Raw genomic sequence first — 27,287 nt, 5'->3', positions numbered from 1 at the left:
GAAGCTAATTTTCCAAGTAGTCTCCGTCAACTGCAAATTCACTTAAATGAGCGCATCAATCTGACTCTTCTTTTCCGGTGTCTCTGCGGTTTCAGGCCGACCACTGAGAATCCTCGTCGATATCGGTTTTCAATGACTGTCTCTGCCTGCGTATGCACATCTAGAATTGCAGCCATTTTGAAAGTGTGGTGTGATGTTGTCATGTGACCAATCACAGTGCCGCTCAACTTAAAAATGGGTGGGAGATACATGCCTTTCAATGTCATCTTGCATTGCTTTCCTACGACGCATTGATTACGAACTGAAAAATAAGAGGCAATACTTTCGTACCTACCCTCATACTATGACTACTACCTCTTTAATAGCCACAATTATTCCCACCTTCTTGTGGGGTCTGCTAGGGAATGTTTAGTCCAAGTCGTTCATGCACCAGTTTGCCAGGCCTGACTTTGAACTGGAGCTGGTTGGTTGGACAAAAATTGGGAATTTCGTCTGTGTCCCGGTAAAAACTCGCCTACTCTTTGCGAAAAACATCGTGGGATTTATAACATCCACAATCTAACACGAGGAGATGGGACATCTAGCTTAAAGTACATCCGAGGAACAGCACACTTTGTGATACAAGATCCACGGACTGCCCTGGTTGTGAAGTACCAATCCCCCAGTTTATAGTCAGGTCGGGAATCAAACTCAAACTGGACAGTTGAACAGCACATGTGCTCCCTCTGCACCAATCAAAACCTAGGATTATGTCCTGGAATTCAATGCTTTCAAAAGGAGAAAGAGTTACGTTTTTCTTTATCCGTGTTTACAGTCTGGTTGAAAGCACAGGAAATGAGATGCACTTGTAATTAGTCTAAGGTTAACCTTCTAGAGGTTATAGCACTTGGCAAGTTTTACTGCCAAATGGCACAGTTGACAGGGTGACCCAGACAAGTAATTATTGAGTTATGTGGTTAGACTGCCTGTGCAGGAGAATGGTTGGACAGGAAGTAAATGTTGGTTGCTGATCCTTGGCTGCCGGAAATTGTGTTCAAGTGAACTTGCACTTTTCTGGATGAAAAAATGCTCCTCATTTAACCCTGGATTCTGAAATAAATGCGTGAAAATTAATATGTTGCTATAATATACAGTACTTATTTAAAAATTATAATTGTCTTATCACTTGAGGTTTATTTTTAACTTTATTTTTTATTTTTTGAAAATTTTTCATTTTCATTTTCATTTTTTATTTGGAAAAAAAATTGTTTTTGAAAATAAATTTAAAAAAATAATTTAAACACTTTTTTTTTTTTTTTTTTTTTTTTTTTTTTTTTTGTATACAAGATCGAGGCTCGTGAAAGAGCGAACATTAATCACACAGAAAGACAAACAGACACATAAAACAAATAACATCGGGAGCGGTAGACAAGATGGGGAGAGAGGGGGAAGGACACAAACACAACATTTGAGAGCAGGGACCGAGAGACATGGAGACATCGAGAGATCTGTGGGAGGGAGAGGGCTTTGGGGGGGAGGCATGTGAAGGGGGGGAGGCATGTGAAGGGGGGGGGGTGGGAGAGGTATAAACATATGGACACTGCCAGGATTTCCAGGAAATAAGTTGGAATTTCAAACAAGGTGGATCTGGGGTGAATTAGTGGGGGTAGAAAAGATCAAGGTTATGGATGGGGGAAGATAAGAGATGGTGGTGAACAGCTGTTTTAAAGACCTGGAGGGAGGAGAGGGATTGAAGGGAGTGTGGGAGTTTGTTCCACAGGCGGGAGAAAAGAGGAATGAAAGAGTGAAGGTGAGCAGAGAGCCGAGATTTCGGCAGTTTAACCATCAGAGGGTTGCTGGCAGATCTTGTGCGACCTGTAGGAATATTTGGGGGACAGAGCACAGAGAGAGCTGGGGGAGCAAGGCCGGAGAGGAGTCGGTAGAAGACAGAAAGACCACCTACCTGCCTGCGGTGAGTGAGTGAAAGGCCCTCAGAGATAGCTTCATCGCGGGAGATTCCAATGATTTTGAAAGCTTTGGATTCAACAGCGTGAAGCCGAGCCAGGTGTGAGGCTTATTTTTGGACAGTGAGGCACTTGAATTTTATTCTCATTTTTTTTCAATTCTTATCACTTGAGTACAGCAGGAGAAAGGGCAGGTTACTGATGGTGTATTGCCCACCAGATTGGTGGCGTAATGGTTCAAGCTTCCCCCCTGATTATCGGAGGTCAGCAATCTGAACCCTGCCGAGTTGTAGCAAAACTTTAATAACGATATGTGCTGCTCCCCTTCCGTGCTTGACGCTTGGCATTTATATTGGACTCGTAGGAGTACCCGGCGTTGGGGGGGGGGGGGGGGGAGGGGAGAGGGAGGCAGGAGAGGGAGGGGTGAGAAAGGGAGTGGGGTGGGGGGGGGGTAGTGGAAGGGGGTTCATCACCTTTTCGTTAAATATATGCTGGTGAATGTGGCGTTCATCACGTTTCTGAGTTAAGTGTGATGCAGATCAGGAAGAAGAAGAAGCCCGACTACCAATTCGTGCACTTCCGGAATTGTTTGATTTATTTGTCTTTAAATGTCTGGTGATTGTTTTGTATTTATTTATGCGAATGTGTACTTGTATCTAACTGTCATTAATTTTAAAAGGCTTAGGCACTATCGGACGATTTTATTTAAATAAAAAAAAACTCCAAAAAACGACCTTTTTTTCCAAATTATTATTTATTTATTTTGCCTAAAACACTCCCAGGCACTCACTGATGAACCTCTGAAAGTTTGACGAAGATCCGTTCAGCCATCTGTGAGAAAAATGGCGACACAGACAGACAGACACACACAGAGACAGACCAACAGCTCTCTTATATAGTAGATAGAGTATGGACAAACGACAATAGGTTGGCAATCATTGTGCAGGCTGGATGGGTCTAATGACCCCCTCCTGTGTCGACGTTTCTTAAAGGGAACTACTGAATATATGGCTGGTCATGGTCATGTGGCTGTGGTTACATTCCCGTTCCGAATGCAGTGAAGAAAAAGCAGTAATGAACACTACATAGCTGAACTCTTCCACTGATCAATTTGAGTATCTTCCCATTCTTCCATGCTGCCTGGATTTGTCAGGGCAGCGGGGGTCAGAGTGCCCATCGTACATGGAACGGCCCTTTCCCCCTTGTCCCCATGGACCGGCCTTTTCCCCATTGTCCCCATGAACCGGTCCTTTCCCCTTTGTCCACATGGACCGGTCCTTTCCCCTTTGGCCCCAAGGACCAGCCCTTTCCCCCTTGTCCCCATGGACCAGCCATTTCCCCTTTGTCCCCATGGACCGGCCCTTTACTCCCTTGTCCCCATGGACCGGCCCATTTCCCCTTTGTCCCCATGGACCGGCCCTTTCACCCCTTGTCCCCATGGACCGGTCCTTTCCACCCCTTGTCCCCATGGACGGGCCCTTTCCCCCTTGTCCCCATGGACTGGCCCTTTCCCCGTGGTCCCCATGGACTGGCCCTTTCCCCCTGGTCCCCATGGACTGGCCCTTTACCCCCTTGTCCCCATGGACCGGCCCATTTCCTCTTTGTCCCCATGGACCAGCCCTTTCACCCCTTGTCCCCATGGACCGGCCCATTTCCCCTTTGTCCTCATGGGCCGGTGCTTTCCCTCTTGTCCCCATGGACCGGCCCTTTTCCCCTTGTCCCCATGGACCGGCCCTTTACCCCCTTTGTCCCCATGGACCGGCCCATTTCCCCTTTGTCCCCATGGACCGGCCCTTTACCCCCTTTGTCCCCATGGACCAGCCCTTTACCCCTTTGTCCCCATCAACCGGCCCTTGTCCCCATGGACCGGCCCTTTACCCCCTTTGTCCCCATGGACCGGCCCTTTACCCCCTTTGTCCCCATGGACCGGCCCTTTACCCCCTTGTCCCCATGGACCGGCCCTTTACCCCTTTGTCCCCATGGACCGGCCCTTTACCCCCTTTGTCCCCATGGACCGGCCCTTTACCCCCTTGTCCCCATGGACCGGCCCTTTACCCCCTTTGTCCCCATGGACCGGCCCTTTACCCCCTTTGTCCCCATGGACCGGCCCTTTACCCCCTTGTCCCCATGGACCGGCCCTTTGTCCCCATGGCCCGGCCCTTTACCCCCTTTGTCCCCATGGACCGGCCCTTTACCCCCTTGTCCCCATGGACCGGCCCTTTACCCCCTTTGTCCCCATGGACCGGCCCTTTACCCCCTTTGTCCCCATGGACCGGCCCTTTACCCCCTTGTCCCCATGGACCGGCCCTTTACCCCCTTGTCCCCATGGACCGGCCCTTTACCCCCTTGTCCCCATGGACCGGCCCTTTCCCCCTTGTCCCCACGGATCGGCCCTTTTCCCCTTGTCTCTGTCTCTTTTCTTCCTCTCTCTTTCGAACTCTGTCGTGGCCCTGACTTCGTGAAGGCGGGGGGTACACCATCCTGGATGTGGGGGATCACTGAGATGCCCCGGTGATCACTGCTGTCTCCATGCCGTGGGCTTGTTCGAGAGAACTGTCCGGGGCTATACAAGAACAACAACAACATTTCAAGAGGGAGTCCTTCAACGGAGAAAGAGGGCACAGGCCCATAACATCCATTTCACCTTCCTTCCCACGGTGGTTAGCCTACCTCTTTCGATATTCAGTTGAGAAGATTATTTGTCCTTATTTACCTGTCGACGCAGCACAACTCTTGTCCGAACAACGAATAGTTTTCCATTGTGAATTATCATCAACAGGTTCGTATCATTAAACAATGTTGCACAGTAATGCCAGTCAACAAAATGGTTACATTTTGCTGTTATCTTATGGGGTTTTCAACATGTATTGTTGCCATGTCTGCTGCTTCATCCATGGCTTCCCTAATTCACCAGGGTAATGGTTTGCACTGGAAACAGAAATACATATTTGGAAAGCTCTTCCTCCCTTCACATGTCTCTTCTCTTCGTATCTCATCCCAAACCTGATCTTTCCCTTCCTCTCCATTCCTCCCACACTTCCATACCATCCGTTCTCTCTCTCTCTCTCTCTCTCTCTCTCTCTCTCTCTCTCCCTCTCTCCCTCTCCCTCTCTCCCTCTTTCTTCCTCTCTCTCCCTCTCTCTCCCTCTCTCCCCCCCTCTCTCCCTCTTTCTTCCTCTCTCTCCCTCTCTCTCCCTCTCTCTCCCACTCTCTCCCACTCTCTCCCTCTCTCCCTCTCGCCCTCCTTCACTTCCTGTTCTAAATATTCCCAAACGAGCACGTGGCTCTGCCATTCGTATGTAGTACGTAGATGGCCCCTATATGTATGAATACAATAATACCGTTGCAGTTTTTCAGAACCAAGATGGTGACTAATGATGCAAATTCCATGAGAGTGGAGAATTATTTTGGTTTTTCAGAAAGAGGATTAAATTTTCTGAAATTCATCATGGATTTCTCGTAAAGTGTGGGTTCGCGATTGTTCCCTATCACGGAAAGTTGTGGACACCTGGTGACCATTTTAAATCTGGCCATGGCAGGATGCTTGATAAGAAACATCTTGTCGCCAGCCCATTCCAGGGTCACAAAGGGTAAACATATGTGTCAAGGAGGACCATTGGGACATCATGTTGAAGTATTTGTAGTCTCTCTGGCTTTCTGGATTTGTGTGACGAGTTTAAAAGGTTCTAACGTTCATGAGAACGACCGTTATATAATATATCCCCTCATTCTGATTAAGAATCATTCAGCTGGTGTTTTCAAAGCATTTTCGTCATCGTCAGTACATTTTAAGCATGTTAACATATTTTTACCTTTCAGAAGTTGGCAGCCATATCCTGGGAACTGAAAGAGAGGGTCTTTGGGAGTGGACTATCAAACTTTACTGACGGAACCATGTCTTGGCAACAGCTCCTCTCCTGCTAGGTTTATTGGGCCATGAAAGTTAAAACACGTTTTTACTGTCTCTGATGGGCTTCCAGTGAGACTCGTATCTGTTAAGATTGGTGTGTATGATTCCTGCCAAACTTCAAATGCTTACACATACACACACACACACACACACACACACACACACACACACACACACACACACACACACACACACACACACACACACACACACACACACGATTAAAGTCGAGGTCCTCAGCATCATCCCGTTTCAGTTCTTCAACCTCGATACGGTCAGCCAAGGTGGGCCAGCAGGGGCACATATGCCTCCACATGCAGCAGCTACACCTGGATGCGTACACACCCCCACCCCCAGCCAGTGAGAAGACAGACTACAACAACAAAACTGCCTCCACTCCCAGAATCAAAAGCCCCTCATCCACTCACTCACACACACACACCAAAAAAAACCGAAAAAACAAAAACAAAAAAACAACCAACCATCACCCTTACAACATGCACGACTCAAACAACACCACATTCATGCAAAACCACATCCACTCCTGCAACACACACACCCACTCCTGCAACACACACACGCTCCTGCAACACACACACGCTCCTGTAACACACACACACACACACACACACACACACACACACACATCTCCATTTCTCTTCCGTGCTCAGTCACTACCCCTTTAGACTGCAATGAACCACCCCCCACAACCTCAACCGACACCGTTCTACGTGCCTTCATAAACTTCCTCCATATCCAAAATGAGCCTTTCAAGGCAACCTGGGCCACTTTGTCACACATCCTCCTTCTTTCTGTCCCACACACTCCAAGCCGAGCAAGAAATGCAGAAAACGATTTGCCAATATACCCTCTACACCCCACCTCAAATGGCTGACAAGAAACTCGCCAACCCTTCTCCCGGCACTCTGCCTCCAGCTCACTGTGCTTTCCTATCTTCCTCTCGTGGACCTCCTCCATGTTCTCTTTCCAAGGTAGAGATAATTCCCCGAAGATGACCTGTCTTGTTGCACCTGACCAGATGACAATGTCAGTCCGCAACCCTGTCACACAGATCTCCTCTGGGAATACCAATTGTGGCTTTATGTCTGCCACCACCTATACATATATATATATATATTGTTGCGGATATGAGGATTGTATGTTTTTGATTGTGTGTATTGTATTGGAAATTGCTGTGTAACATTGTTGATTATGGCCCCTCCTGCCTCCAGAGTTGTGTAAAGGTAAAAAGGGCGTCCCGGTAGTTAATTCCATGAAACACCACATTGAAGGACACGATAAAACCCTTGTTCAGTAGCTTATATCCTTATTATGTGTTTTAGGGTAAGGCCTTGTCTTCCATTAGCATGACACTCCATTGTACCAAGTGAAAAAGATAGATTCCCTTCATTCCCATTCCCAAAAACCTCCATTTCCCCTTTCGTCGATTGCCATTCGCATTGCCAACCAACAATTGCTGCCATTGACCACGAGGCAGGGTTGGGGAAGAAAGGCGGGTCCCCACCTCGTCATAGAGGGGAGGAGTGAGTCAGCCCCACTCAACCAACCACGAACAAGGGGTTGGACTTGGAGAGGGTGTAGAGAGAAACATCAAGGAGGTTCGCAAAGGTTGAGGGGCGGGGCATATATAACCCGCCGAGGGACGTTCCCCAGGCAGATGAGCTGAGAAGAGAGATGAGCTATGACAAGAGCTGAGTTGTGAGGTCCAAAAGCAGAGATCATCCAGGGAAGCGCAAAAGCCTGCTATTCGTCACCTTGCTCGCCAGCGGCAGCGTCCCGAGCAGCAACACTCGACAGCCGTTTGGGGCCTGGACGGCGGTTTTGAGCAGGGCCGCGAAGGGACGGCGGCTGCCAAACGCGCTGATCGTGCTGCCAGCTCTGGACCTTCCTCTCCTTTCCAGCCATTCCTGCCTACAAGTTCCCCATTCGTGTACGTGAGTTTGTTCTGTTTGTTCTGTCCTGGGTAGTCAATTAAGTCTGTATAAGCTAGTAACTTGCACTGTGTCACCTGCTTTTTCATGTCCCCTGTAAATAACCGTGACTGCTCTTTTTGCTTGTGTGTGTGTAAATAATAAACCCCGTTACTCTTCTGTACGTCTTCTTCTTCCTCTTTGCATTCGGTCGTTTTAGAGTTTCCCACATTGAATATCTGTGGCGCGATACGGCCAACGTTTGGGTGAATCGGGGAAACTGTTCGGCCGCGGTGCCTTCGCTCGGCAAACAACATCCTTATCCGCGGACCGTAACAATTGGTGTCTGGGAGTGAGATTCGAGGCCCGAACCAAATTTTTAAAAACATCTAGGAAAAAAATTTGGTCAAAATTTGGAGCTGCTGGAAATTTGTGTTGTTTTCAAGCAAAACCCGAATTTTGAAATCGTGCCATGGCTGGTCAAGGCGATCGGATGCAGGTGGGTGAGCTAGAAGAGGGGATAGGAGTAACCCAGGATCAAATGGAGTGGAGCAATGAGGAGAACATTGGCAATGTGGTTGAGGAGGTGTCAGGCACGCAAAATGGCGTCCTCACGCACGTGGGTGTAGCGGCACCAAATTTAGCCGCGCCCGTGGTCGCGGCAGCCGAGCCAGAGATGCCAATGAATTTGGACCCGTTTATGAAACAGATGATGGCCTTTGTGGTAAAAACAGATGATAATTTCAAAGGGATGGAAAACAGGATGGGGGGCCAATTGGGAGCAATGAGGGACGAAGCGAGGGGTACCGTTGAGGGTTTAGACAAGAAATTTGAGGGGTTAGACAAGAAATTTGAGGGGTTAGACAATGGGATAGAAGGGGTGAAACATGGGTTAATGGGGCTAGAAAATAGGATGGAAGACAAATTGCGGGCAATGGGGGAGCAATCCGCCCGGGAAATCGAACAGATGGGGAACCAGATAGAGGAGGTGAAAATCGGGTTAGAAAGTAAATTGGATGCTCAGAGGGATGAATTGGGACAGATGAGGGTGGCATCTACAAAAGAGATGGAGGAGATGAAAGAGGAGATACGACGAGGTGTAAGTGAGGAGGTCTCGGGGGTACGCGAGGAGGTAAAGCGAGGTGAAAAGCGTATCGAGAAAGAGGTGAGAAATGGGACGGCAAAGTTACAAGGGGGCATAGAGGACCTGACGGAGGAGGTGGAACAGCTGACGGTGGGACAGACGGAGTTAGTGGAGCAGGTTCAAAGGAACACTGCGGTATTAGGAGGGTTGAAAGCGACACAAAGAGACATCAAGGACGACTTGATAGCGACACAGAGGCAATGTCAGATGGTACGTGAGGGACTGACAATGAGGTTGGATGAGGTGACAGAGGTAATGGAGACGAAGGACCGGCAGGTGAGGACGCACATAGAAACGGTCAAGGTACCCTTAGAGGACGAGATAGAGGAGACGCACCGGGAAATAAAAGAGGTGAAGCAAAGGATAAAGGAGGTGGAAGAGGGGGTGATTGAAATTAAGAAGAGACGGACAGAAACTAAGAGAGAAATACAGGAGGAGGTGATGGAATATGTACAAGGTCGGTGCTCAAATCGTGATGATGTGCTCGCTAACCAAATAAAGAGTTTGCAGGTGGCGAAGGAGGTGCGGAGACGAGGTGCCAAGGTGAGTGGCGATATATTCGGAAATGCATATGATGTGAGGGGAGCTTCAGTCGGCTTGGGGGTTGATTTGGATCCGGGTGTTCATGAGAGGCCGTTGGTGAAGTGTGCGACAGGTACGGTGTGTGAAGGAGGAGGTGTGCGAGAGTGTCCGACTCTGGGGTGTGTGAGGAAAAAGTGCACGCCGAGGAGTGAGTGTGCTGTCGAGAGTGAGTTGGTCGAAGCGCGTGTGCGAGGGGGCACATGGAAGCGCGGTGTGGTGAGTGTTACAGGGGATGTAACGAGAGAATTCATGCCTGTGGTGAGTGTTACAGAGGATGTAACGGGAGAGTGTGCGCAAGAGTGTGCGCGAGCAAGGTGTGTAACGGACAGGTGCATGGGGAAAGAGTGCGCTGTCAAGAGTAAGGGAGGATGCATGCCTGTGGTGAGTGTTACGGAGGAAGTAACGGGAGAGTGTGCGCAAGAGTGTACGCGAGAAAGGTGTGTAACGGACAGGTGCATGAGGAAAGAGTGCGCTGTCGAGAGTAAGGGTGAGTGCGCTGTCAAGAGTGGTGGTGAAAGTAGTGAGAGTGACACGGAGCGTGAGTTGGTTGTGACAGGTGAGAGAGGATGTACACCTGGAATAGAAGGATGCACACCTGGAAGGGTAGAGCGTGTGTGGGAATGCACACTGGAATTGGTCGTGAGGCACGTGGTTGGGTGTGCGAGTGAGAGCACACCTGTGATTGTCACGGAGGAGGTGACCGAGGAGGGGGCGCAAAGAGGTGTGTTGGTGAGGTGTGCGAACGACGAGTGTGTGCCAAGGTGTTCGGTGGTCAGGTGTGTGACCAAGTCTGTGAGCGAAAGAACGAGTGCAATAACGAAGTATGCGGGGTGTACGGGCGGCGTTGGAGCATCGAGCTCAGTGAGGGTGAAAGGGGTAGCGTATGCGTGTAAGCATGCAGGTGAGGCATCGACGGTAACCGGGTTAGCGGTTAGAACGACATTTAGCCGAATCGGGCCCTCGGTGCGCGTCGGGCAGCTTCGCGTGCCGCGAGGACCAGCGGGGATCCGAACCACGGCGGGTTCGAAAGGACCGCCGTACGTGATCCACGCTGGGCCGCGTTTGGAACGGCCGCGTCTGTGCTCCGCTAGGTGGAATGGGCAGCCCGATAGGAAGGGTCGTCATGGCGACCCCTTTTTGTTGAGGCGTTCCGGCAGGTCGAGATCGGGCAATTGGATGGCTCCGAGCCGAGATGGTGCGTGGGATCTCGGCCCGGGTAAGCGTCCTTCCCTGCACCGAATGCGGGACGTATCCAGCCACCGGCACCAAACAACCCGCATTCATTGCTCGGCTTTACGAAGCCGGGCTGTGGAAGTGAATTGGCGCACCGAGAGGCACTAGTGAGTGGATTGTAATGATGAGGATAGTGGTCTGGACCCGAAATTAGAAAAACAAAATTTGATGATTGGCATAGGATTGGCAGAGTGATGATTCGCAGAGGAGTGGAAGAGTGATTGGCAAATTTTTGATTGGTTGGAATTTGGAGAGCAAAATTGGTAGTGGAACGTCCCCGATGTGGTGTGATGGCAACTCTGTCATCCCTCACAGCGGGGGCAAAGGAGCACTAGACTTATGGGGTTTATGGCAATGAAAACTAGCCCGGGTGGGTTAGGATATATCGTGTGTAGGGATCTACAGAGATGACATTAGGTAACGTCAAGGTTAGTTAGTGACAATGACACCTGTAGTGGGGACGCAGGTAGTTTAGAGTGGATGATAATGACGAGGGAGCGCAATAGTTTAAAGGGACGACTGGGAAGCGCAAGTTTCAGAGGGGAGTAGTTAGATGAGATGATGCCGTGTGAGTGTTGGAGGTGTATTCAAGTGTATTGAGCAGGGTATGAGTAAATGAGTGTGAGGAACAGGTATGATTGCACAGGTGTGCAACTGAACAGGTGGATGGAGCAGTGTATGAGTGAGAGTGATAGTGATAGTGATGAGTGTTGTATTGACCGAATGGTCCAGGAAGGAAGGAGGGTGCAGGTGGCACCAGGTATGATTGCACAGGTGTGCAACAACAGGTATGAGGAACAGGTGTATGGAATAAATGGTAGTGTGGAGTATATGGAGTATTGGAATGGATGGTCGTGGAGTGAGTATGGTGGAAACTATGGAGTGGAGTGGATGGTGCGAAGGTGTGAATGGGGGAAGGATGGACCCCCATCACGAATACCCGGGGCGGGTAGTGTACGTGTTAGGTAGAGGGTATAGGTAAATTGTGGTTGGATATTGGCATCTGTGGTGCGTGGTGAAAGAATGGTATTTGGATGGGTGCATTAGTGTTGTGGAAATGGCTGGGCGTGTAGCCTGTTAGAGTGTGTAGTTGGTTTGGGCACTCCACCACTGTGAGGATGTCGGCCAGGTGAGGCCGCAGGTGGGCTCTGGGAGCCGGTAGTTGTGGATGGGGCCCGAGGATCCGGAGGACGGACCCGGGTAGCCCAGTGCCAGAGGGCACCGAGTGGGGTGACAGAGCCAGGAGGGGCCTTCCACAGTTAGATAGGTTAGGGTGAGGAGCTAGGTAAGCTCGGGTGGCAACTGCAGTGGTGGAGGTGTGCAGGTGGGTAGACCTGCTGGGAGAGCTACACGTCTCAGCCCAGAAATTGTGCAAGGGCACAGGGAGTTGCATCAGGGGAGTGAGACCCCAAATTGAGGAGGCACCACAGTTTGGTCAATGGGAATTGGTTTTTAGAACCCATAGTGTAAGTTGGCCAATGGATTGGCAGGGAAAGACCCCGGGTAGTGTAACGTGTGTTAATGTCATTTAGAAAGTAGTTAGGATGAAAATCTCCTTGCACCATCTGCATCCACTCACCTGAGATGACGTACCTCCACACCATGCCATGTTTAATTATTTTTGATGCAAATGTTTGGAATGTGAGACGCATCATGACGTGGGTGTGACATTGTGCTTTGTTGTTCCATCTCTCCCTCCTTATGAGGATTGATGATGAATTGGGTGATGGCAAATTTTGAAGTAGAGGGATTGTGGAGACGAATTTGGTATTGGGGAAATATGGGGAAGACGTGACAGTAGCGACGAATTTGTAAATGTGTAGATTTTTGTACATATGGGGTAAGGGCAAGGGTAGTGTAGGTGACAGGGGGGGTGACGTTCGGTAGGGACGAGCTTTTCTCACTTCACTCTCCGTACGCATTTCGCCCTGCATTGCCTTGTTTGATGTGTACCCTTGTGACCTTACCCCTCGCTCATCTGTCTGTCCCCCCTTTTGTCTCCCACATGAGGACCTCTGCGCCATTGGGCGCCGAGGGGAGCGTGCGTGAGTCGGCCATTGTGCGCCCGGAACTCCCAGAACCAGCTGTCTGCATCGATGCACCACATTATGGACCACATGTCTGTGGCCGAGCACCACTTATGGACCCCATGGGTTGGGGCATGGCCCCTCTGCTGGAACCGGACATGAGGGCCCGAAATCTTGCTGGCGGACCTTGGCCACAGGGCATCGATGCCCCACAGGTGAACCACACGTAGTCGGCCCTGTGGGCCATAAATAAAGAAATCAAAAACGGACACGTTCGATGCATTTTATTGCAAATAGGCCACCAGCAAAGGAAAAAGACAACAACTGGAAGAAATAATAATAGCCAGCAGAAGGAGCCGAAGAGCAAGAGACCACCTGCAGGGTTAGGGGTTGTCGATTTATTTTTATTCATGAACAATGATGACTGCACCGATTGGTGCTTGAGGGTGTGTTGGTGCGTTTTGGGTGCTTTCATGGTGCATTGATGCAGAGCAGACTGTCTCCCCCCCAGAAAGAACAATCACAGGTCCTGGGTTAGTTTTGTAAATAAAAGTAGCGTCAATTGTAAATAATGCTCCCCACTGTCAGTGTATCGTTGAAGACCATTCCGCAATTCGGTTAACTGTGGGCGTGAGTCTGTTAGGCAGGGTGCAATGGAGCAGCGGGACACATTTATTTATGTTTTAAAACTGTCACACTCAGGGTCAGGTTAAAAGTAGAGGGAACTACACCTACGTTTCACACTAAATTAAAGTTATAGGCCTGGGACGTGCCTAAGAGGAGGAGGGTGCAGTGTTGCGGATATGAGGATTGTATGTTTTTGATTGTGTGTATTGTATTGGAAATTGCTGTGTAACATTGTTGATTATGGCCCCTCCTGCCTCCAGAGTTGTGTAAAGGTAAAAAGGGCGTCCCGGTAGTTAATTCCATGAAACACCACATTGAAGGACACGATAAAACCCTTGTTCAGTAGCTTATATCCTTATTATGTGTTTTAGGGTAAGGCCTTGTCTTCCATTAGCATGACACTCCATTGTACCAAGTGAAAAAGATAGATTCCCTTCATTCCCATTCCCAAAAACCTCCATTTCCCCTTTCGTCGATTGCCATTCGCATTGCCAACCAACAATTGCCGCCATTGACCACGAGGCAGGGTTGGGGAAGAAAGGCGGGTCCCCACCTCGTCATAGAGGGGAGGAGTGAGTCAGCCCCACTCAACCAACCACGAACAAGGGGTTGGACTTGGAGAGGGTGTGGAGAGAAACATCAAGGAGGTTCGCGAAGGTTGAGGGGCGGGGCATATATAACCCGCCGAGGGACGTTCCCCAGGCAGACGAGCTGAGAAGAGAGATGAGCTATGACAAGAGCTGAGTTGTGAGGTCCAAAAGCAGAGATCATCCAGGGAAGCGCAAAAGCCTGCTATTCGTCACCTTGCTTGCCAGCGGCAGCGTCCCGAGCAGCAACACTTGACAGCCGTTTGGGGCCTGGACGGCGGTTTTGAGCAGGGCCGCGAAGGGACGGCGGCTGCCGAACGCGCCGATCGTGCTGCCAGCTCCGGACCTTCCTCTCCTTTCCAGCCATTCCTGCCTACAAGTTCCCCATTCGTGTACGTGAGTTTGTTCTGTTTGTTCTGTCCTGGGTAGTCAATTAAGTCTGTATAAGCTAGTAATTTGCACTGTGTCACCTGCTTTTTCATGTCCCCTGTAACCGGTACCCCGGTTTCTACCCCCGGTAATTCACCCCAGAGTCCTTGCAGTGTTCATATGTTTTATTCCTCTCCCACCTCCCCCCAAGTCCTCCCGATGTCCCTGCTCTCAAATGTTGTGTTTGTGTCCTTCCCCCTCTTACCCCTCTCTTTTGTGTCCTTCCCCCTCTCTCCCCATCTTGTCTGCCGCTCCCCTTGTTTTTTGTGTTTTGTGTGTCGGTTTGTCTTTTTGTGTGATTAATGTTGGCTCTTTCACGAGCCTCGATCTTGTATACAAAAAAAAACAAAAAAAAAACAGTGACTGCTCTTTTTGCTTGTGTGTGTGTAAATAATAAACCCCGTTACTCTTCTGTACGTCTTCTTCTTCCTCTTTGCATTCGGTCGTTTTAGAGTTTCCCACATTGAATATCTGTGGCGCGATATGGCCAACGTTTGGGTGAATCGGGGAAAACTCTTCGGCCGCGGTGCCTTCGCTCGGCAAACAACATCCTTATCCGCGGACCGTAACAATATATATATATATATATATATATATATATATATATATATATATATATATATATATATATATAATATATATATATATATATATATATATATATATATATATATATATATGTATATATATATATATATATATATATGTATATATATATATATATATATATATATATATATATATATATATATATATATATATATATATATATATATATATATATATATATATATATATATATATATATATATATACAAATATATATATATATATACAGTCATGTGAAAAAGTAAGTACACCCCATGTAAAGTTTTGACTTTTTCAACATATTTCAACATACAGCTATTTGATCTTCATTTCAACAATATTGACAGATAAAGGTGATATAATATAACAAATATCATGAAACATTTACATTTTGTAGTCCATCGTATAATTTAAATAAACATAAATGCAAATTTCACCTGTAGAAAAAGTAAGTACACCCTTGATCCAACAGGTGGTATTGCCCCCTTTGGCATAAACAACCTCAAGTAGGCGTTTCTTATAAATGTCTACCAGTCTCTGACATTGACTGGTCGAAATTTTTGCCCACTTCTCCATGCAGAATTCTTTCAGCTGTGCGATGTTTGAGGGGTTTCTTGCATGCATAGCTCGTTTCAAATCCCGCCACAACATCTCGATGGGGTTTAGATCCGGGCTTTGACTTGGCCATTCCAGAACCCTCCATTTCTTTGTTTTCAGCCATTCCTTGGTGGATTTACTGGTATACTTAGGGTCATTGTCATCTTGCAAGGTTCACCTTCGGTTCAGCTTCAACTTTCCGACAGATGGCCTCACATTATCCTCAAGCACCCTCTGGTGCAATGAAGAATTCATAGTGGATTCTATGATGGTGAGCTGCCCAGGCCCTGATGCAGCAAAGCTGCCCCAAACCATAATATTTCCACCACCATGCTTTACAGTTGGTATCAGGTTCTTGTGGTCAAATGCTGTCTTTGGTTTTCGCCAAACATGTCTTCTGGTACTGTGGCCAAATAGCTCTACCTTTGACTCATCTGTCCAGTGCACATTGTTCCAGAAGTGCTGGTCTCTGCCCAGGTGTTCATTGGCTAACTTTAGTCTTGCCCTGATGTTCTTTCTGGACAGCAAAGGTTTCCTCCTGTCACACGTCCCATGTAGATCAAATTTGTGCAGCCTCTTTCTAATGGTAGACTTGTGCACTTTGACATCAACAGTGGCAAGAGCTACCTGTAGGTCACGTGATGACATTCTGGGGTCCTTAGACCTATTTCAGCATCTTGTGGTCTGCTCTCGGGCTGAACTTGCTGGGGCGGCCTGGCCTGAACAAGTTGGCAGTTCTTTGGAATCTTCTCCACTTGTAGATGATCTTCCGGACAGTCAAATGATTGATTTCAAATTGTTTGGAGATCTTTTTAAATCCCTTCCCACACTCATAGGCATCTATAACATTCTTTCTTAAGGCCTCAGAGAGCTCTTTTGACCTAGGCATGGTGACGCCGCACACTTCAACAACAAAGAGCAAACCAAACCAAATGTCTGAGGTTTAATTAAGACAGGTTCCTCCAAGATCCTCTCTGACGATGTTCTAATCATTTGCACTTGAGCTGGTGCACCTGATTCTAATTTTAGGTATTTGAAGTCATGATAAATGTAGGGGTGTACTTACTTTTTCCACATGCGAAATTTGCATTTATGTTTATTTATATTATACAATGGACTACAAAATGTAAATGTTTCATAATATTTGTTATATTATATCATCTTTATCTGTCAATATTGTTGAAATGAAGATCAAATAGCTGTATAGTCTACTTGCCAAGCCTATAGAGCCCTCTTGTGAACCCGGAAATTTTGAGTACCCCAACGTTTTAAGTTAGAAATGTACAGTATGGGTCCCCAGCACTTAGAAACTGCCGGATGCTAACTTGCATATGTTGGGCAATTAGCAAAATTAGCATTAATAGCATTAACCCTATCAAAAATAGGCCTGGGACACTGAAAGAGCAGATAACGGCATTCCTGGAGAAAGCCAGAGAGCACCCCACAGGCCGGCTATGGGTGGATTGTTTCATCACCCCTACCCTAATAGCTCACAGGTTCTGGCGAGCAGAAAGAGAGGGTGATTGGATGCTGCAACAACACTGCCTTGAAGAGATGCTGCCCTATTTCTTTGCTGCCGGTCATCACCACTATGCAAGATGGATCACATGGCATCTGCGCGACATGCAGTACCTTCCTGCTACTGCCAAGGATGACCTTTATGCTGGAAGCCATGTGTGCCGCCACTCTGATGGTGCAGCTGCAGTGAGTGGAGACATGTTTGGGGAGCAGACATGCATGCAGCAAGGGAAGGGAGTAGGAGGCATGAAGGGCATCTCCACCAACCCTGAGCAGGTCGCCGTGTGGATCCAATCTTTCGGCATCTGCTCCTATCTCTCCAAGTCATTGGATGAGATTTACGACGATGCTGAAGCACCGGATAAGACAATGAAGCCCAACAGACACAAAGAAGAGGGTAAAGGACGGCGGGAATTGGACGCGGAGGACCGGGCTAAAATCCTGAGAGTGCTACAGGAAAACTCCCATCCACTCACCATAGAGACCGCGACCCTCCACCATATCATAAATGGCCAGGTGGCAGATGAAAAGGTGAATGTGCAAGATGCATTGAAGATCGGACAGGACATGAGCACACTGTTCTCTTCATCACTTCCTGAGAGATTTCATGCGCCCATCTCAAATAAGGTGGTGACAATGACATTCACCAAAAAAAGAGTGAAGGTCAATGCGAAGATCATATGTGACCTTGAGGCGTTGTTTGCTCGGCTGCTGGTGGTGGGGAGCAAGAGAAGAATGGAGCTCTCTGCCCTCTTTGACTACGAGCTCGGCCCGGTCCCTGCATCCATCATCGATGAGTATGGATGCCTCAGGAAGGGTAACAAGTCTGTGATCGTCCAGCGTCTTGGAATCCTTGCCCCCAATCCCCACCCACCACATGTTGTACTAGTTGATGCATCGCAGCTCATCTACCACGTGGTGTGGCCATCGTGAGGCACTGTGGCTGACCTTGCAGCCAGCATGGGGCGCCGGCTTAATCGCTACATCACCGAAACATTTGTCATCTTTGACCGGTATGAGCAAGTCTCTGCCAAAGACCACGAGAGGCAGAGAAGAGCTGGGGAGAGCTCAACAGAGTACCGACTCTCACTGACAACCCCTCTACCTAGCCGCGACAAAGTGATGAAGAACAAGACAAACAAACGGAGACTGGGTGAGCTCCTGTGCACACACAGCATAGGAGATCACATCAAGATGGTCAGCAAAGCAGACAGTATTGTCACTCATGATGAGGCTGACGTCTCCCTCATTTCATACATGTTGGATGCAGCCAGTCGCGGAGCTGAAACTGTCCGCATTCTCAGCGACGACACTGATGTTTTCGTACTCATGGTCTATTGGTGCTGGAAGGTGGGTATCACATGTAACCTGCAGATGGAGAGATGGGATGGCACTATTCTCAACATCAATTCGACAGTAGAGAATCTCGGTGAGCAGTGTCGCTCCATCCTGGCTATGCATGCTCTCTCCGGATGTGACACCACCTCCTATCCCGCGGGGAAAGGGAAGGTGTCCGCACTCAAGGCCATGCGAGTAGTACCTGGTGACCTGCTTCACTTCATCAGAGAGGAGGGAGCTACTGATTTACAGATTACAGAGGCAGTGAGTGGTTTCTTCCTGGCTCTGTACAACGAGAGGGAGTCGGCATCTCTGAACGTCGCCAGATATGACATCTACCGAAAGCGCAAAACCCCCCCAGCACTGAAGACACTGCCTCCTACAGAGCGCAACGCTCTCCTCCATGGACGGCGTGCCCATCTACAGGTGCTGCTTTGGAAAGCAGCAGACTTTAGGAGTCGTGGACGGCAAGAGAACGAGGCCATTTGGTTGAGTTCAAAGCATGTTTATTCGTACAGAACCCAGCACACTCAAACACGTCATGCCGGAGCGTTTGCCCGGGAAAGGCGAGACCGGCGTGCCCGGGCGTCCTGGGCGAGCCCTGGAAAGGTGAGTCTGGACGTGCCCGGGCGTCCTGGGCGAGCCCTGGAAAGGCGAGAGCGGGCATGCCCGGGCGTCCTGGGTGAGCCCTGGAAAGGCGAGTCTGGACGTGCCCGGGCATCCTGGGCAAGCCCTGGAAAGGCGAGAGCGGGCATGCCCGGGCGTCCTGGGCGAGCCCTGGAAAGGCGAGACTGGGTGTGCCTGGGCGAGCCCTGGAAAGGCGAGTCTGGGCATGCCCGGGAAAGACGAGACCGGGCGTGCCCGGGCGGCTCAGGCGAGCCCGGGAAAGGCGAGTCCGGGCATGCCCGGGAGAGGCGCGTCTGGGCCTGTCCGGCGGCCTGGGCGAGCCCGGCATGGTGATCGCTCCCTGGCCGCGTCCTCGGCAGGTGCAAGGCGATTGTGTATACCCAGCGGTAACCGCTACAAGACTGCCCTGACCCACCAGCTGTGGACATAACAGAGTTTGGATGGAATAAGAAGGAAGGCGAGAAGGGAGAGGAAGTCATCATGCCCATCCTGGATGCAAGCCCCGTTGCTCCTCCTGCCATGTTGGACATGATCAGCTGTAGCTGCAAAGCTGGGTTAAAGCCCTGTTTAACAGCAAAGTGCAGCTGCGTAGCTGCAGGCCTGGCCTGTACCAGCTACTGCTTCTGCAAAGGCTCTGATAGTACATGTTGCAACACACTCACACACTCACAGCAAGAAGAGCAATATGACAAGAATGTAGAGTCAGGAGAAGAAGATGAAGACGACGAGGATGAGTTTTATGATGAGGATATGCTTTATAACAGTGCAGAGTAGTAGAAGTGCAAGACGCTCTTTCTTGATGGAAGTTTTATGTTGTGTAACTAGTGCACATATTTTTCAGCTCTGATAATTTTGGGTATACTTGTGTTTTAATTTTGAGGATATTATTTACCCATAGTCATATTATTCTAGTTTGGTATGGTACTTGCCTTTGTTACCTCTAATACCTGTGAATAAAAGTGGAGCAATAGAGCGAAACAGAAATTTCAGTGTCCCAGGCCTATGTTTGATAGGGTTAATGCTATTAATGCTAATTTTGCTAATTGCCCAACATATGCGAGTTAGTATCCGGCAGTTTCTAAGTGCTGGGGACCCATACTGTACATTTCTAACTTAAAACTTTGGGGTACTCAACATTTCCGGGTTCACATTGCTGGCAAGTAGACTAGTATGTTGAAATATGTTGAAAAAGTCAAAACTTTACATGGGGTGTACTTACTTTTTCATGTGACTGTATATGCTGTATAAAAAAGATTTCACTGCATGGTTAGCAATGAATGTGCTGAGTTCGACAAATTCTCACAAGGTTTTGTCGGAAACCCTTTTTTATAAGGGTATCAGATGAATAAAAGTTAAAATTACTTGGCAAGTGGCCATGTTTCTAAACTTTGAAAGAACCAAATTGGAGTTGGAAATTCTGGAAGCCGGTGTCCCATGGGACCAAGTAAGGTACTGCGAACGGCCATAGAGCCTCTCTGTAATTAGTGCCTGCTAGGAGACCAATGGCACCTGGCTGGCTGACTGTTGTCTTTACGATTTCTATCTACTGACAGGAACATTGCTCTGACTGATTATTGCTGTATATATGTCTATAAATATATGCATAACTTAACTATCTATCTACTTAAGTGTGTGTGTGTGTGTTTGTGTGTGTGTGTGTGTGTGTGTGTGTGTGTGTGTGTGCATGTACACATATAAAAATTTATTTATTTACGTGGAAGGGGGAGGGGGGGGGGAGGGATCCATAGTTAGACTGTGTTTGTGTAGTCTGTCGTGTGTTTTGAGTTGCGGTTAGATTGGCATGTAACAATAATTGAAACAGGGACCTGCCAGATTCAGTCGTTTGGCACATGTAATGCCGAGGAGGCAGCATATGTAATTCATAGACAGGTTAGCTTGTAATATGTGAGTGTGAATACCTCAAGTGGTAGGCTGGGCTAGTAGGCGAGAACTTCTCATGAGAGACTTTGTGAACTTATCATCTGTCTGGCCATCACGATCTATCTGGCCAGTATGTGTCAGCCATGGCGGCATAATGTGCCAGGGAGATGGAAGTGCCATCCTGGAATTTTTTTTTTTTATCGTTGCTGCCCCCTTGGGCAGGATGGTAGAGCAGGAGAACTTCGCCCAGGACGAGGGGAGAACCGGAGAGAGACCACGCTTGAAGGGGCGGGATTGAGAGAGACCTGTATACGAGGAAGAAGAGGCCTTGTTTTCGAGAGCAGATCACGAAAGTCTTGTATGGATGGAGGCCAGGAAAAACTGCTCAGGCTTTTGGAGTGGACTAAGTGTGGCTTTGACTATTGGATTGACCCAAGCTGGGTTAACCCTGTGTTGGTGGAGCATGGAAGAGGCCTTGTTTATAATATAAAGGGATCATGAGGCCTGGTGGAGGAGGTGGATCATCGCTGGCATTTCACACCAAACACAATCTTCATCATGCTCATTTTGGCTTCAAAGAGATATCGTCCCGCACCTGGATCCCAAAATGATCTATTTTGAGTCCAGCGTTCACCCTGCACAACAAACATAAGGGATGTCTCACCTACAATTGTTTTGTTGTATCAGTGTGATTTGTGGTGCCTTTTGGGTTAGGAATTTTTTATTTTAAATCATTGTACATATAAGTTTGAATATTCCCATTTACCTCTTTTTGTCCATTTGACTCGCATGGTTTGTTCCATTTTTGTTTATAGCGTCTTGTTGCACTTTTCCCCTTTAACTTGAGTCTCTCCCCTAGACTCTTCCAAGGGATTGGGCCTAAGCATGCCTCCCTCAGCTGAGTGTCTCCATCCCTCTTTCTTCCTTGGACAGTGTATTTTGCCACCAGGGCGACGTAGAAACACAGGGAATATTAAAATGCTTCTTTTTAAACTAGACGGATTTTTGGAAAAAGGCCATGTATAAGCTTATAGGTGAATGTTTGGGTAAAAGTTGGGAACCTCACTTTTCAACATAATTAGGGTATGCTGAATTCGATTAACCCGGTTCCCAAGCCGAATTTTGAGTTTTTTTTTTTGAGTTTTGAATAAACTGCTGAAGAACTTGGGCATTGGTGAACTCACAGAGGAGACAATCAAATCTGCATAAGCGTTCGGCTACAGAATATATAATGTGCACAGAACAACCTCTGTTGATTCAGCACGACATATGTTGTTATCCAAGAGTAAACCAGAAGCAATGTCACCGACAAGTGATGCTCTTCATTTCCATTTGATGTGAGTGCACGATCCAGCAATGGTATGGAGAAATACTCATTGTGCCATACCTGACCTTCCTGCACCTGTGGAAATGGGATGGAAACGTGGTGATTCAGGACTAGAGCCTATTCTGATATCACCGAGTCAAATCCCAGAAAGTTGCCTCGAGATGATTTGTTGTGCATGCCAGAAGCAATGCAAGACTCGACGCTGCAAATGTCGCTATTCAGACTCGAGGTGCACATCAATGTGGGCCTGTCAGCAACAGAGTGATGATCAGACCCCTTGTATGAATTTGATGTAGTTTGGCAAAACAACATGTGTGGCATTCCTGAATGTTTGTGCTTCATGGCCATGTACACTTAATTTTAGAATAAATGGTTGCATGAAACATTGTCTTATTAAAACCATTTCCCATTTTATAGTGTCCAATTTCAATATCAGTTTGAATGTCTCTTTCAATATGTCGCCAACCATAATATGGACTAGACGGATTTATGAAAAAGGTCATGTATAAGCTTCTCGGTGCATTTTGGGGTAAAAGTTGAAAAGTTAAAGTAAAAGAGCTGCATGTATATACATGATATATAAATGCTTGTTCAAAGAAATTGTCCAAAATTGGCAATTTGGTGGCCATTTTGTTTATGTTAATTAGAAGCTCAAAAACTCAAAATTCGGCTTGGGAACCTGGTTAGTCGAATTCAGCATACCCTAATTATGTTAAAAAGTGAGGTTCCCAACTTTTACCCAAAATGCACCTAACATTCACAAATTCTCAGAAATCCGTCTGGTGTATTTGATGTTATTCAAAATAATTTATTGGTAATTCCATTTATATTTTGAAAATTTTCTAATGTAGGGCCTTGTGTTTTGTGTTCAACTTGCTAGTTCAACTGTGATATTTATATCTGGGTTTTTCCAGCAATGTTTGTCATTATAACAGGATAAATATATGTATTGGCTAAAACATTTTGAATGTCACCATTACATTATAAGTGGAGGTTCGTTATAAGCAAATTGCCTAATGCAGACATTTGACTTTGTATGTAAATATGCAATTCTTAACATATATGCTGTAACACTTAACACTGTAAAACGCCCATAAACAATAAATGTTTACTACTTCCTACCACTGTACACCATCTGTAAATGACAAAAACTAATTGACACTTCTAGCATCATACCGCCATAAAACCTAGAAATACCTGCTCCCGAGGGGAGCGATCGTGCCTGTGCAAAATCATGTGAAATGTCATTGCCTTTGGACACATGACCCTCTGTGAGGTGGAATGAAGCTCTACCGACCGACGTTCATTTATGGATATTTTTGTTTATGGACATTGACGGACAGGTTTGTGATTTTTCTTGTAATTGAGGCTTTCAGTCACATCAGTATGCAAAATTTCAGTTTTCTAGTCCACATAGAAAGTACTAAACATTTACATAAGTGAGTGAGTGATTGAGTGAGTCAGTCAGTGGTTAGAAAGAGCTTTATATATGATACTTGAATGTACTTGTAGTTGTACCACATTTTTACCTGCGACAGGTCGCAGATCTACAAGAGCATCGCGTTGCTGTTTCTGTTGCTGTTGTTGTTGCTGTTGTTGTTGGGGTTCTTGTTGGGGAGTCAATTTTTGAAATGTGCACCCATTGGTTGGAGAGCTGCCAGACCACACCCACATCTGTCGCTTGACTCCACCCACAATAGCACTGAGACAAAATGAAATGGCCGCCATCTTGGTTTTCTGATGGGCCTAATGCATTAGGCCTATAGGCCTCTGCTTATTATACATTGTCTGGGTTTGTTGCATCAGATTTTCATTGGCATTGTTTGGGTCAAGTGAAGGAGCCCAAAAAATCTAATATGTCGAATAACAGCAAGGTTTAATCAAGCCTGTCAGAACGCACAGTATGTTAAAACACATGGTAATCGAGCGTTACTTCACATAACATAATCAAGCATTACGTCACACAACTTATTTAGTCACGCTTTATATGTGCGTTTCCCAATCGCCCATTACCGAATTTTGTCCCAGGTTGTGACCAGAGTGCGCTCATTCTTATCTTATGTATTCTTAGTAATATCAGAGCGAACAGGATAGTCTGGAACCTTAAAGAATTTCCTAATACTAATCTCCTATTTCATGAGACCAGAAATGAAATATTCAGAATAAAAACACCCAAAGATTTCGCCGAAAATATTATTTCTATACCCACACATTGTTTGACTTACATATTACCTGGTTCCTGTTAAATGGTCTGACTACATTTAATAAAAAGCTTTGCAATTTTGGATAAACTCAGTTGTAAAGCTTTGTGATCGCCATTTGCATATCGATTGAATATAATATATCATCTTACTATAATTCACCAAATGTCTGTCCGTCTCTCTGTCCGTTCGAAGGTACCGCAAAAACAGCTGAACCGATCGCAATGATATTTTGGGTGGGTAATCCTAGGACCCCCTGGAGTAAAATAGGCTATATTGTTTTTCCAAATTTTCCAATTTTCCAGTTTTTCCAAACACGATAGAATAATATTTACCAATATGAACAGTGATGTGGCTTTTGTTGAAATTCTACTTACCAGGAGAGATTAGATCGACCCCTGACGTTGCTGTTTCTGCTCTTAGAACATTATAACTCTTCCTATATAAACGTGCGGCTCCGAAGTAACACGGCAGCGTGTGCAAAAGCGACTGAGAAACAGTTGTAGCAGTCGCCTCCGTGTTACAGATTCGGCGCGCACTCTTCACACAAACGTGCGACTGAGAAAGACGTAGCGGCTGCTTCCGTTTGGCAGAATTCAATCTTTTTTCAAAATGGGCGCCATGTACTGTTTAGATTTTGATGATTTGCGTGTGATATGATTCAACAGATGTTTATATGAATCGTTTAAAATAAAAAAAGCTTTCAATTTCTGATATTTTGCCTTTTCATTTCGGCTTCCCAATTGAAGCCCCGATAGGGCGGGTACCGTTGCTAGTTATTATAATCTACCAACTAACAGATTATTTCTATGCATAATATAACACTTTTCTCCAATAATCTAAATGGATTTAAATTCATGTTGGAGGCTAAACATTCATAAGACCCTGGAGGCCTGCCTAAGTGATATATTGTCCTGAGATAGCCCTACAACGAAGCAAGGTGGTGTGCTCTACATATAGAAGGAAAGTAAATTTTGTTCAAATCCCAGATCATTATGGTTGTGAAAACACCATGAACTTTTTCTGTCCTCATCGCAAGCAGAACAGCTGGCTTACCTTCCCCTCAGAATGAGGGCCTCCTCTGTGGTGAAATGTCTCTTGATGGAACTACAAGAGAAGGAGGTCAACCTGAATTGAGATCAAGAAGAGAGAACTCTGCAGTAAGCAAGCTACTGTTTTTGAGCCTTATCACCAAAGTAGATATACAACATAAACAAGTGATTATTTTTACTCTTTTTCATAAATATTTATCTTCTATGACATGATAAAATAAATAAACAAGTGGGAGGAATGCATGATACTAGCCGGAAATTGCATAAAAACACAAGTAGCACTTAGGAATCACTGGTGCAGGACCATTTTTTGAATTCTGCGAACTATGTGTATGCATATATACAGTATGTATGTATATATATATATATATATATATATATATATATATATATATATATATATATATATATATATACATTCTGTATTTGTTAATGCGCCACACACTTTTTAGAGCGTTGGTGCTGCGAAAGTAGTCTCTTGGCAAGGATTATGCTCGGTGCTTTGCCATTGCCTTCCCAGTATTGTTTATCCGTGCTCTATCCTTTCAAATACCGAGTGTCAAGCTATGAAGCAGCACATACCATTTTCAAAAATGTGTTTGCTATGACTCGGACGGGTTTGGACGAAGGACCTCCCAGACTCGACCATTACGCCACCAACGATTATCACTGTAAAATACATTAGACTTTTTTTTTTCTGTTCTATTACGCTACCAAAACGTTAGGACGATTGTTTAAATCTGTAGGAAAAATTAACTCGGGAATGCAACTTGGCAGTGATGGGCCAAATGGCTTCCTCATTTCCTTGTTTAAGGTCTTACAGGAGCGTATGGCCAATCCTTACACTCAATGCAGTCCCACGGAGACCGCGGGTCCTTTGTACGTTATATTACATTCCATTCTGCAAACGGAACATGACTATTTAAATGGAGGAGATTCATTTCCCAACAGAGAATCACCTTCAAATGCAGAAGCCAAGCTCTTCCCCTCTCCCCACAAAGTCGGACACCCGATAGATGTACCATTATTTCATGGTCTAACGTCAATTTCACGAAGAATTGAAAGTTTTTATTTTGACTTAGCCATTCCACGTTTGAAAATAATGCAGTACAGTACAACACATTTCAGGGAAATTGGCCGAGGAATTTCGAATTGTATAAGGTACAATCATATATATATATATATATATATATATATATATATATATATATACACTACCGGTCAAAAGTTTTATAACGCCTCAATTTTTCCAGTTTATATTGAAATGTACGCAGTTTAATGTCTCAATGTCCTCTGAAATTAAGCATAGAACAAATAAATAATTGGAGATAAAAAAGAAATCATAGAATCATTTTGTTTAACAAAATTTAATTTAAATTTTTGACTCAGCAAAGTGGCCGCCTTTTGCAGATAAAACCGCCGAACACACTCGTGGCATTATTTCTACAATGGAAATCAAATATTGTTCGGGAAGTTCTCACAAATGTGTTGCACTTGTAGGTTGCTTTGCTTTCACCCTTATGTCCAGTTCATCCCAAACCAGCTCGATGGGGTTTAAGTCTGGAGACTGTGTTGGCCATTCCATGATTTGAAGCCTACCGTCTTGTTCTTTTCCTCGAAGGTAGTTTTGACATAGCCTGGAGGTGTGTTTAGGGTCATTATCTTGCTGTAGGATGAACCCCTGACCAAGTAGGCGTATACCGGAGGGTATTGCATGGCGTTGCAAAATGCTGTGGTATCCCTTT

The sequence above is a fragment of the Myxine glutinosa genome, chromosome 7, assembly GCF_964187855.1.
Source record: "Myxine glutinosa chromosome 7, kmMyxGlut1.1, whole genome shotgun sequence".
Taxonomy (NCBI): domain Eukaryota; kingdom Metazoa; phylum Chordata; class Myxini; order Myxiniformes; family Myxinidae; genus Myxine; species Myxine glutinosa.
The sequence above is the reverse complement of the archived record's forward strand: the minus strand, read 5'-3'. Positions refer to the sequence as shown.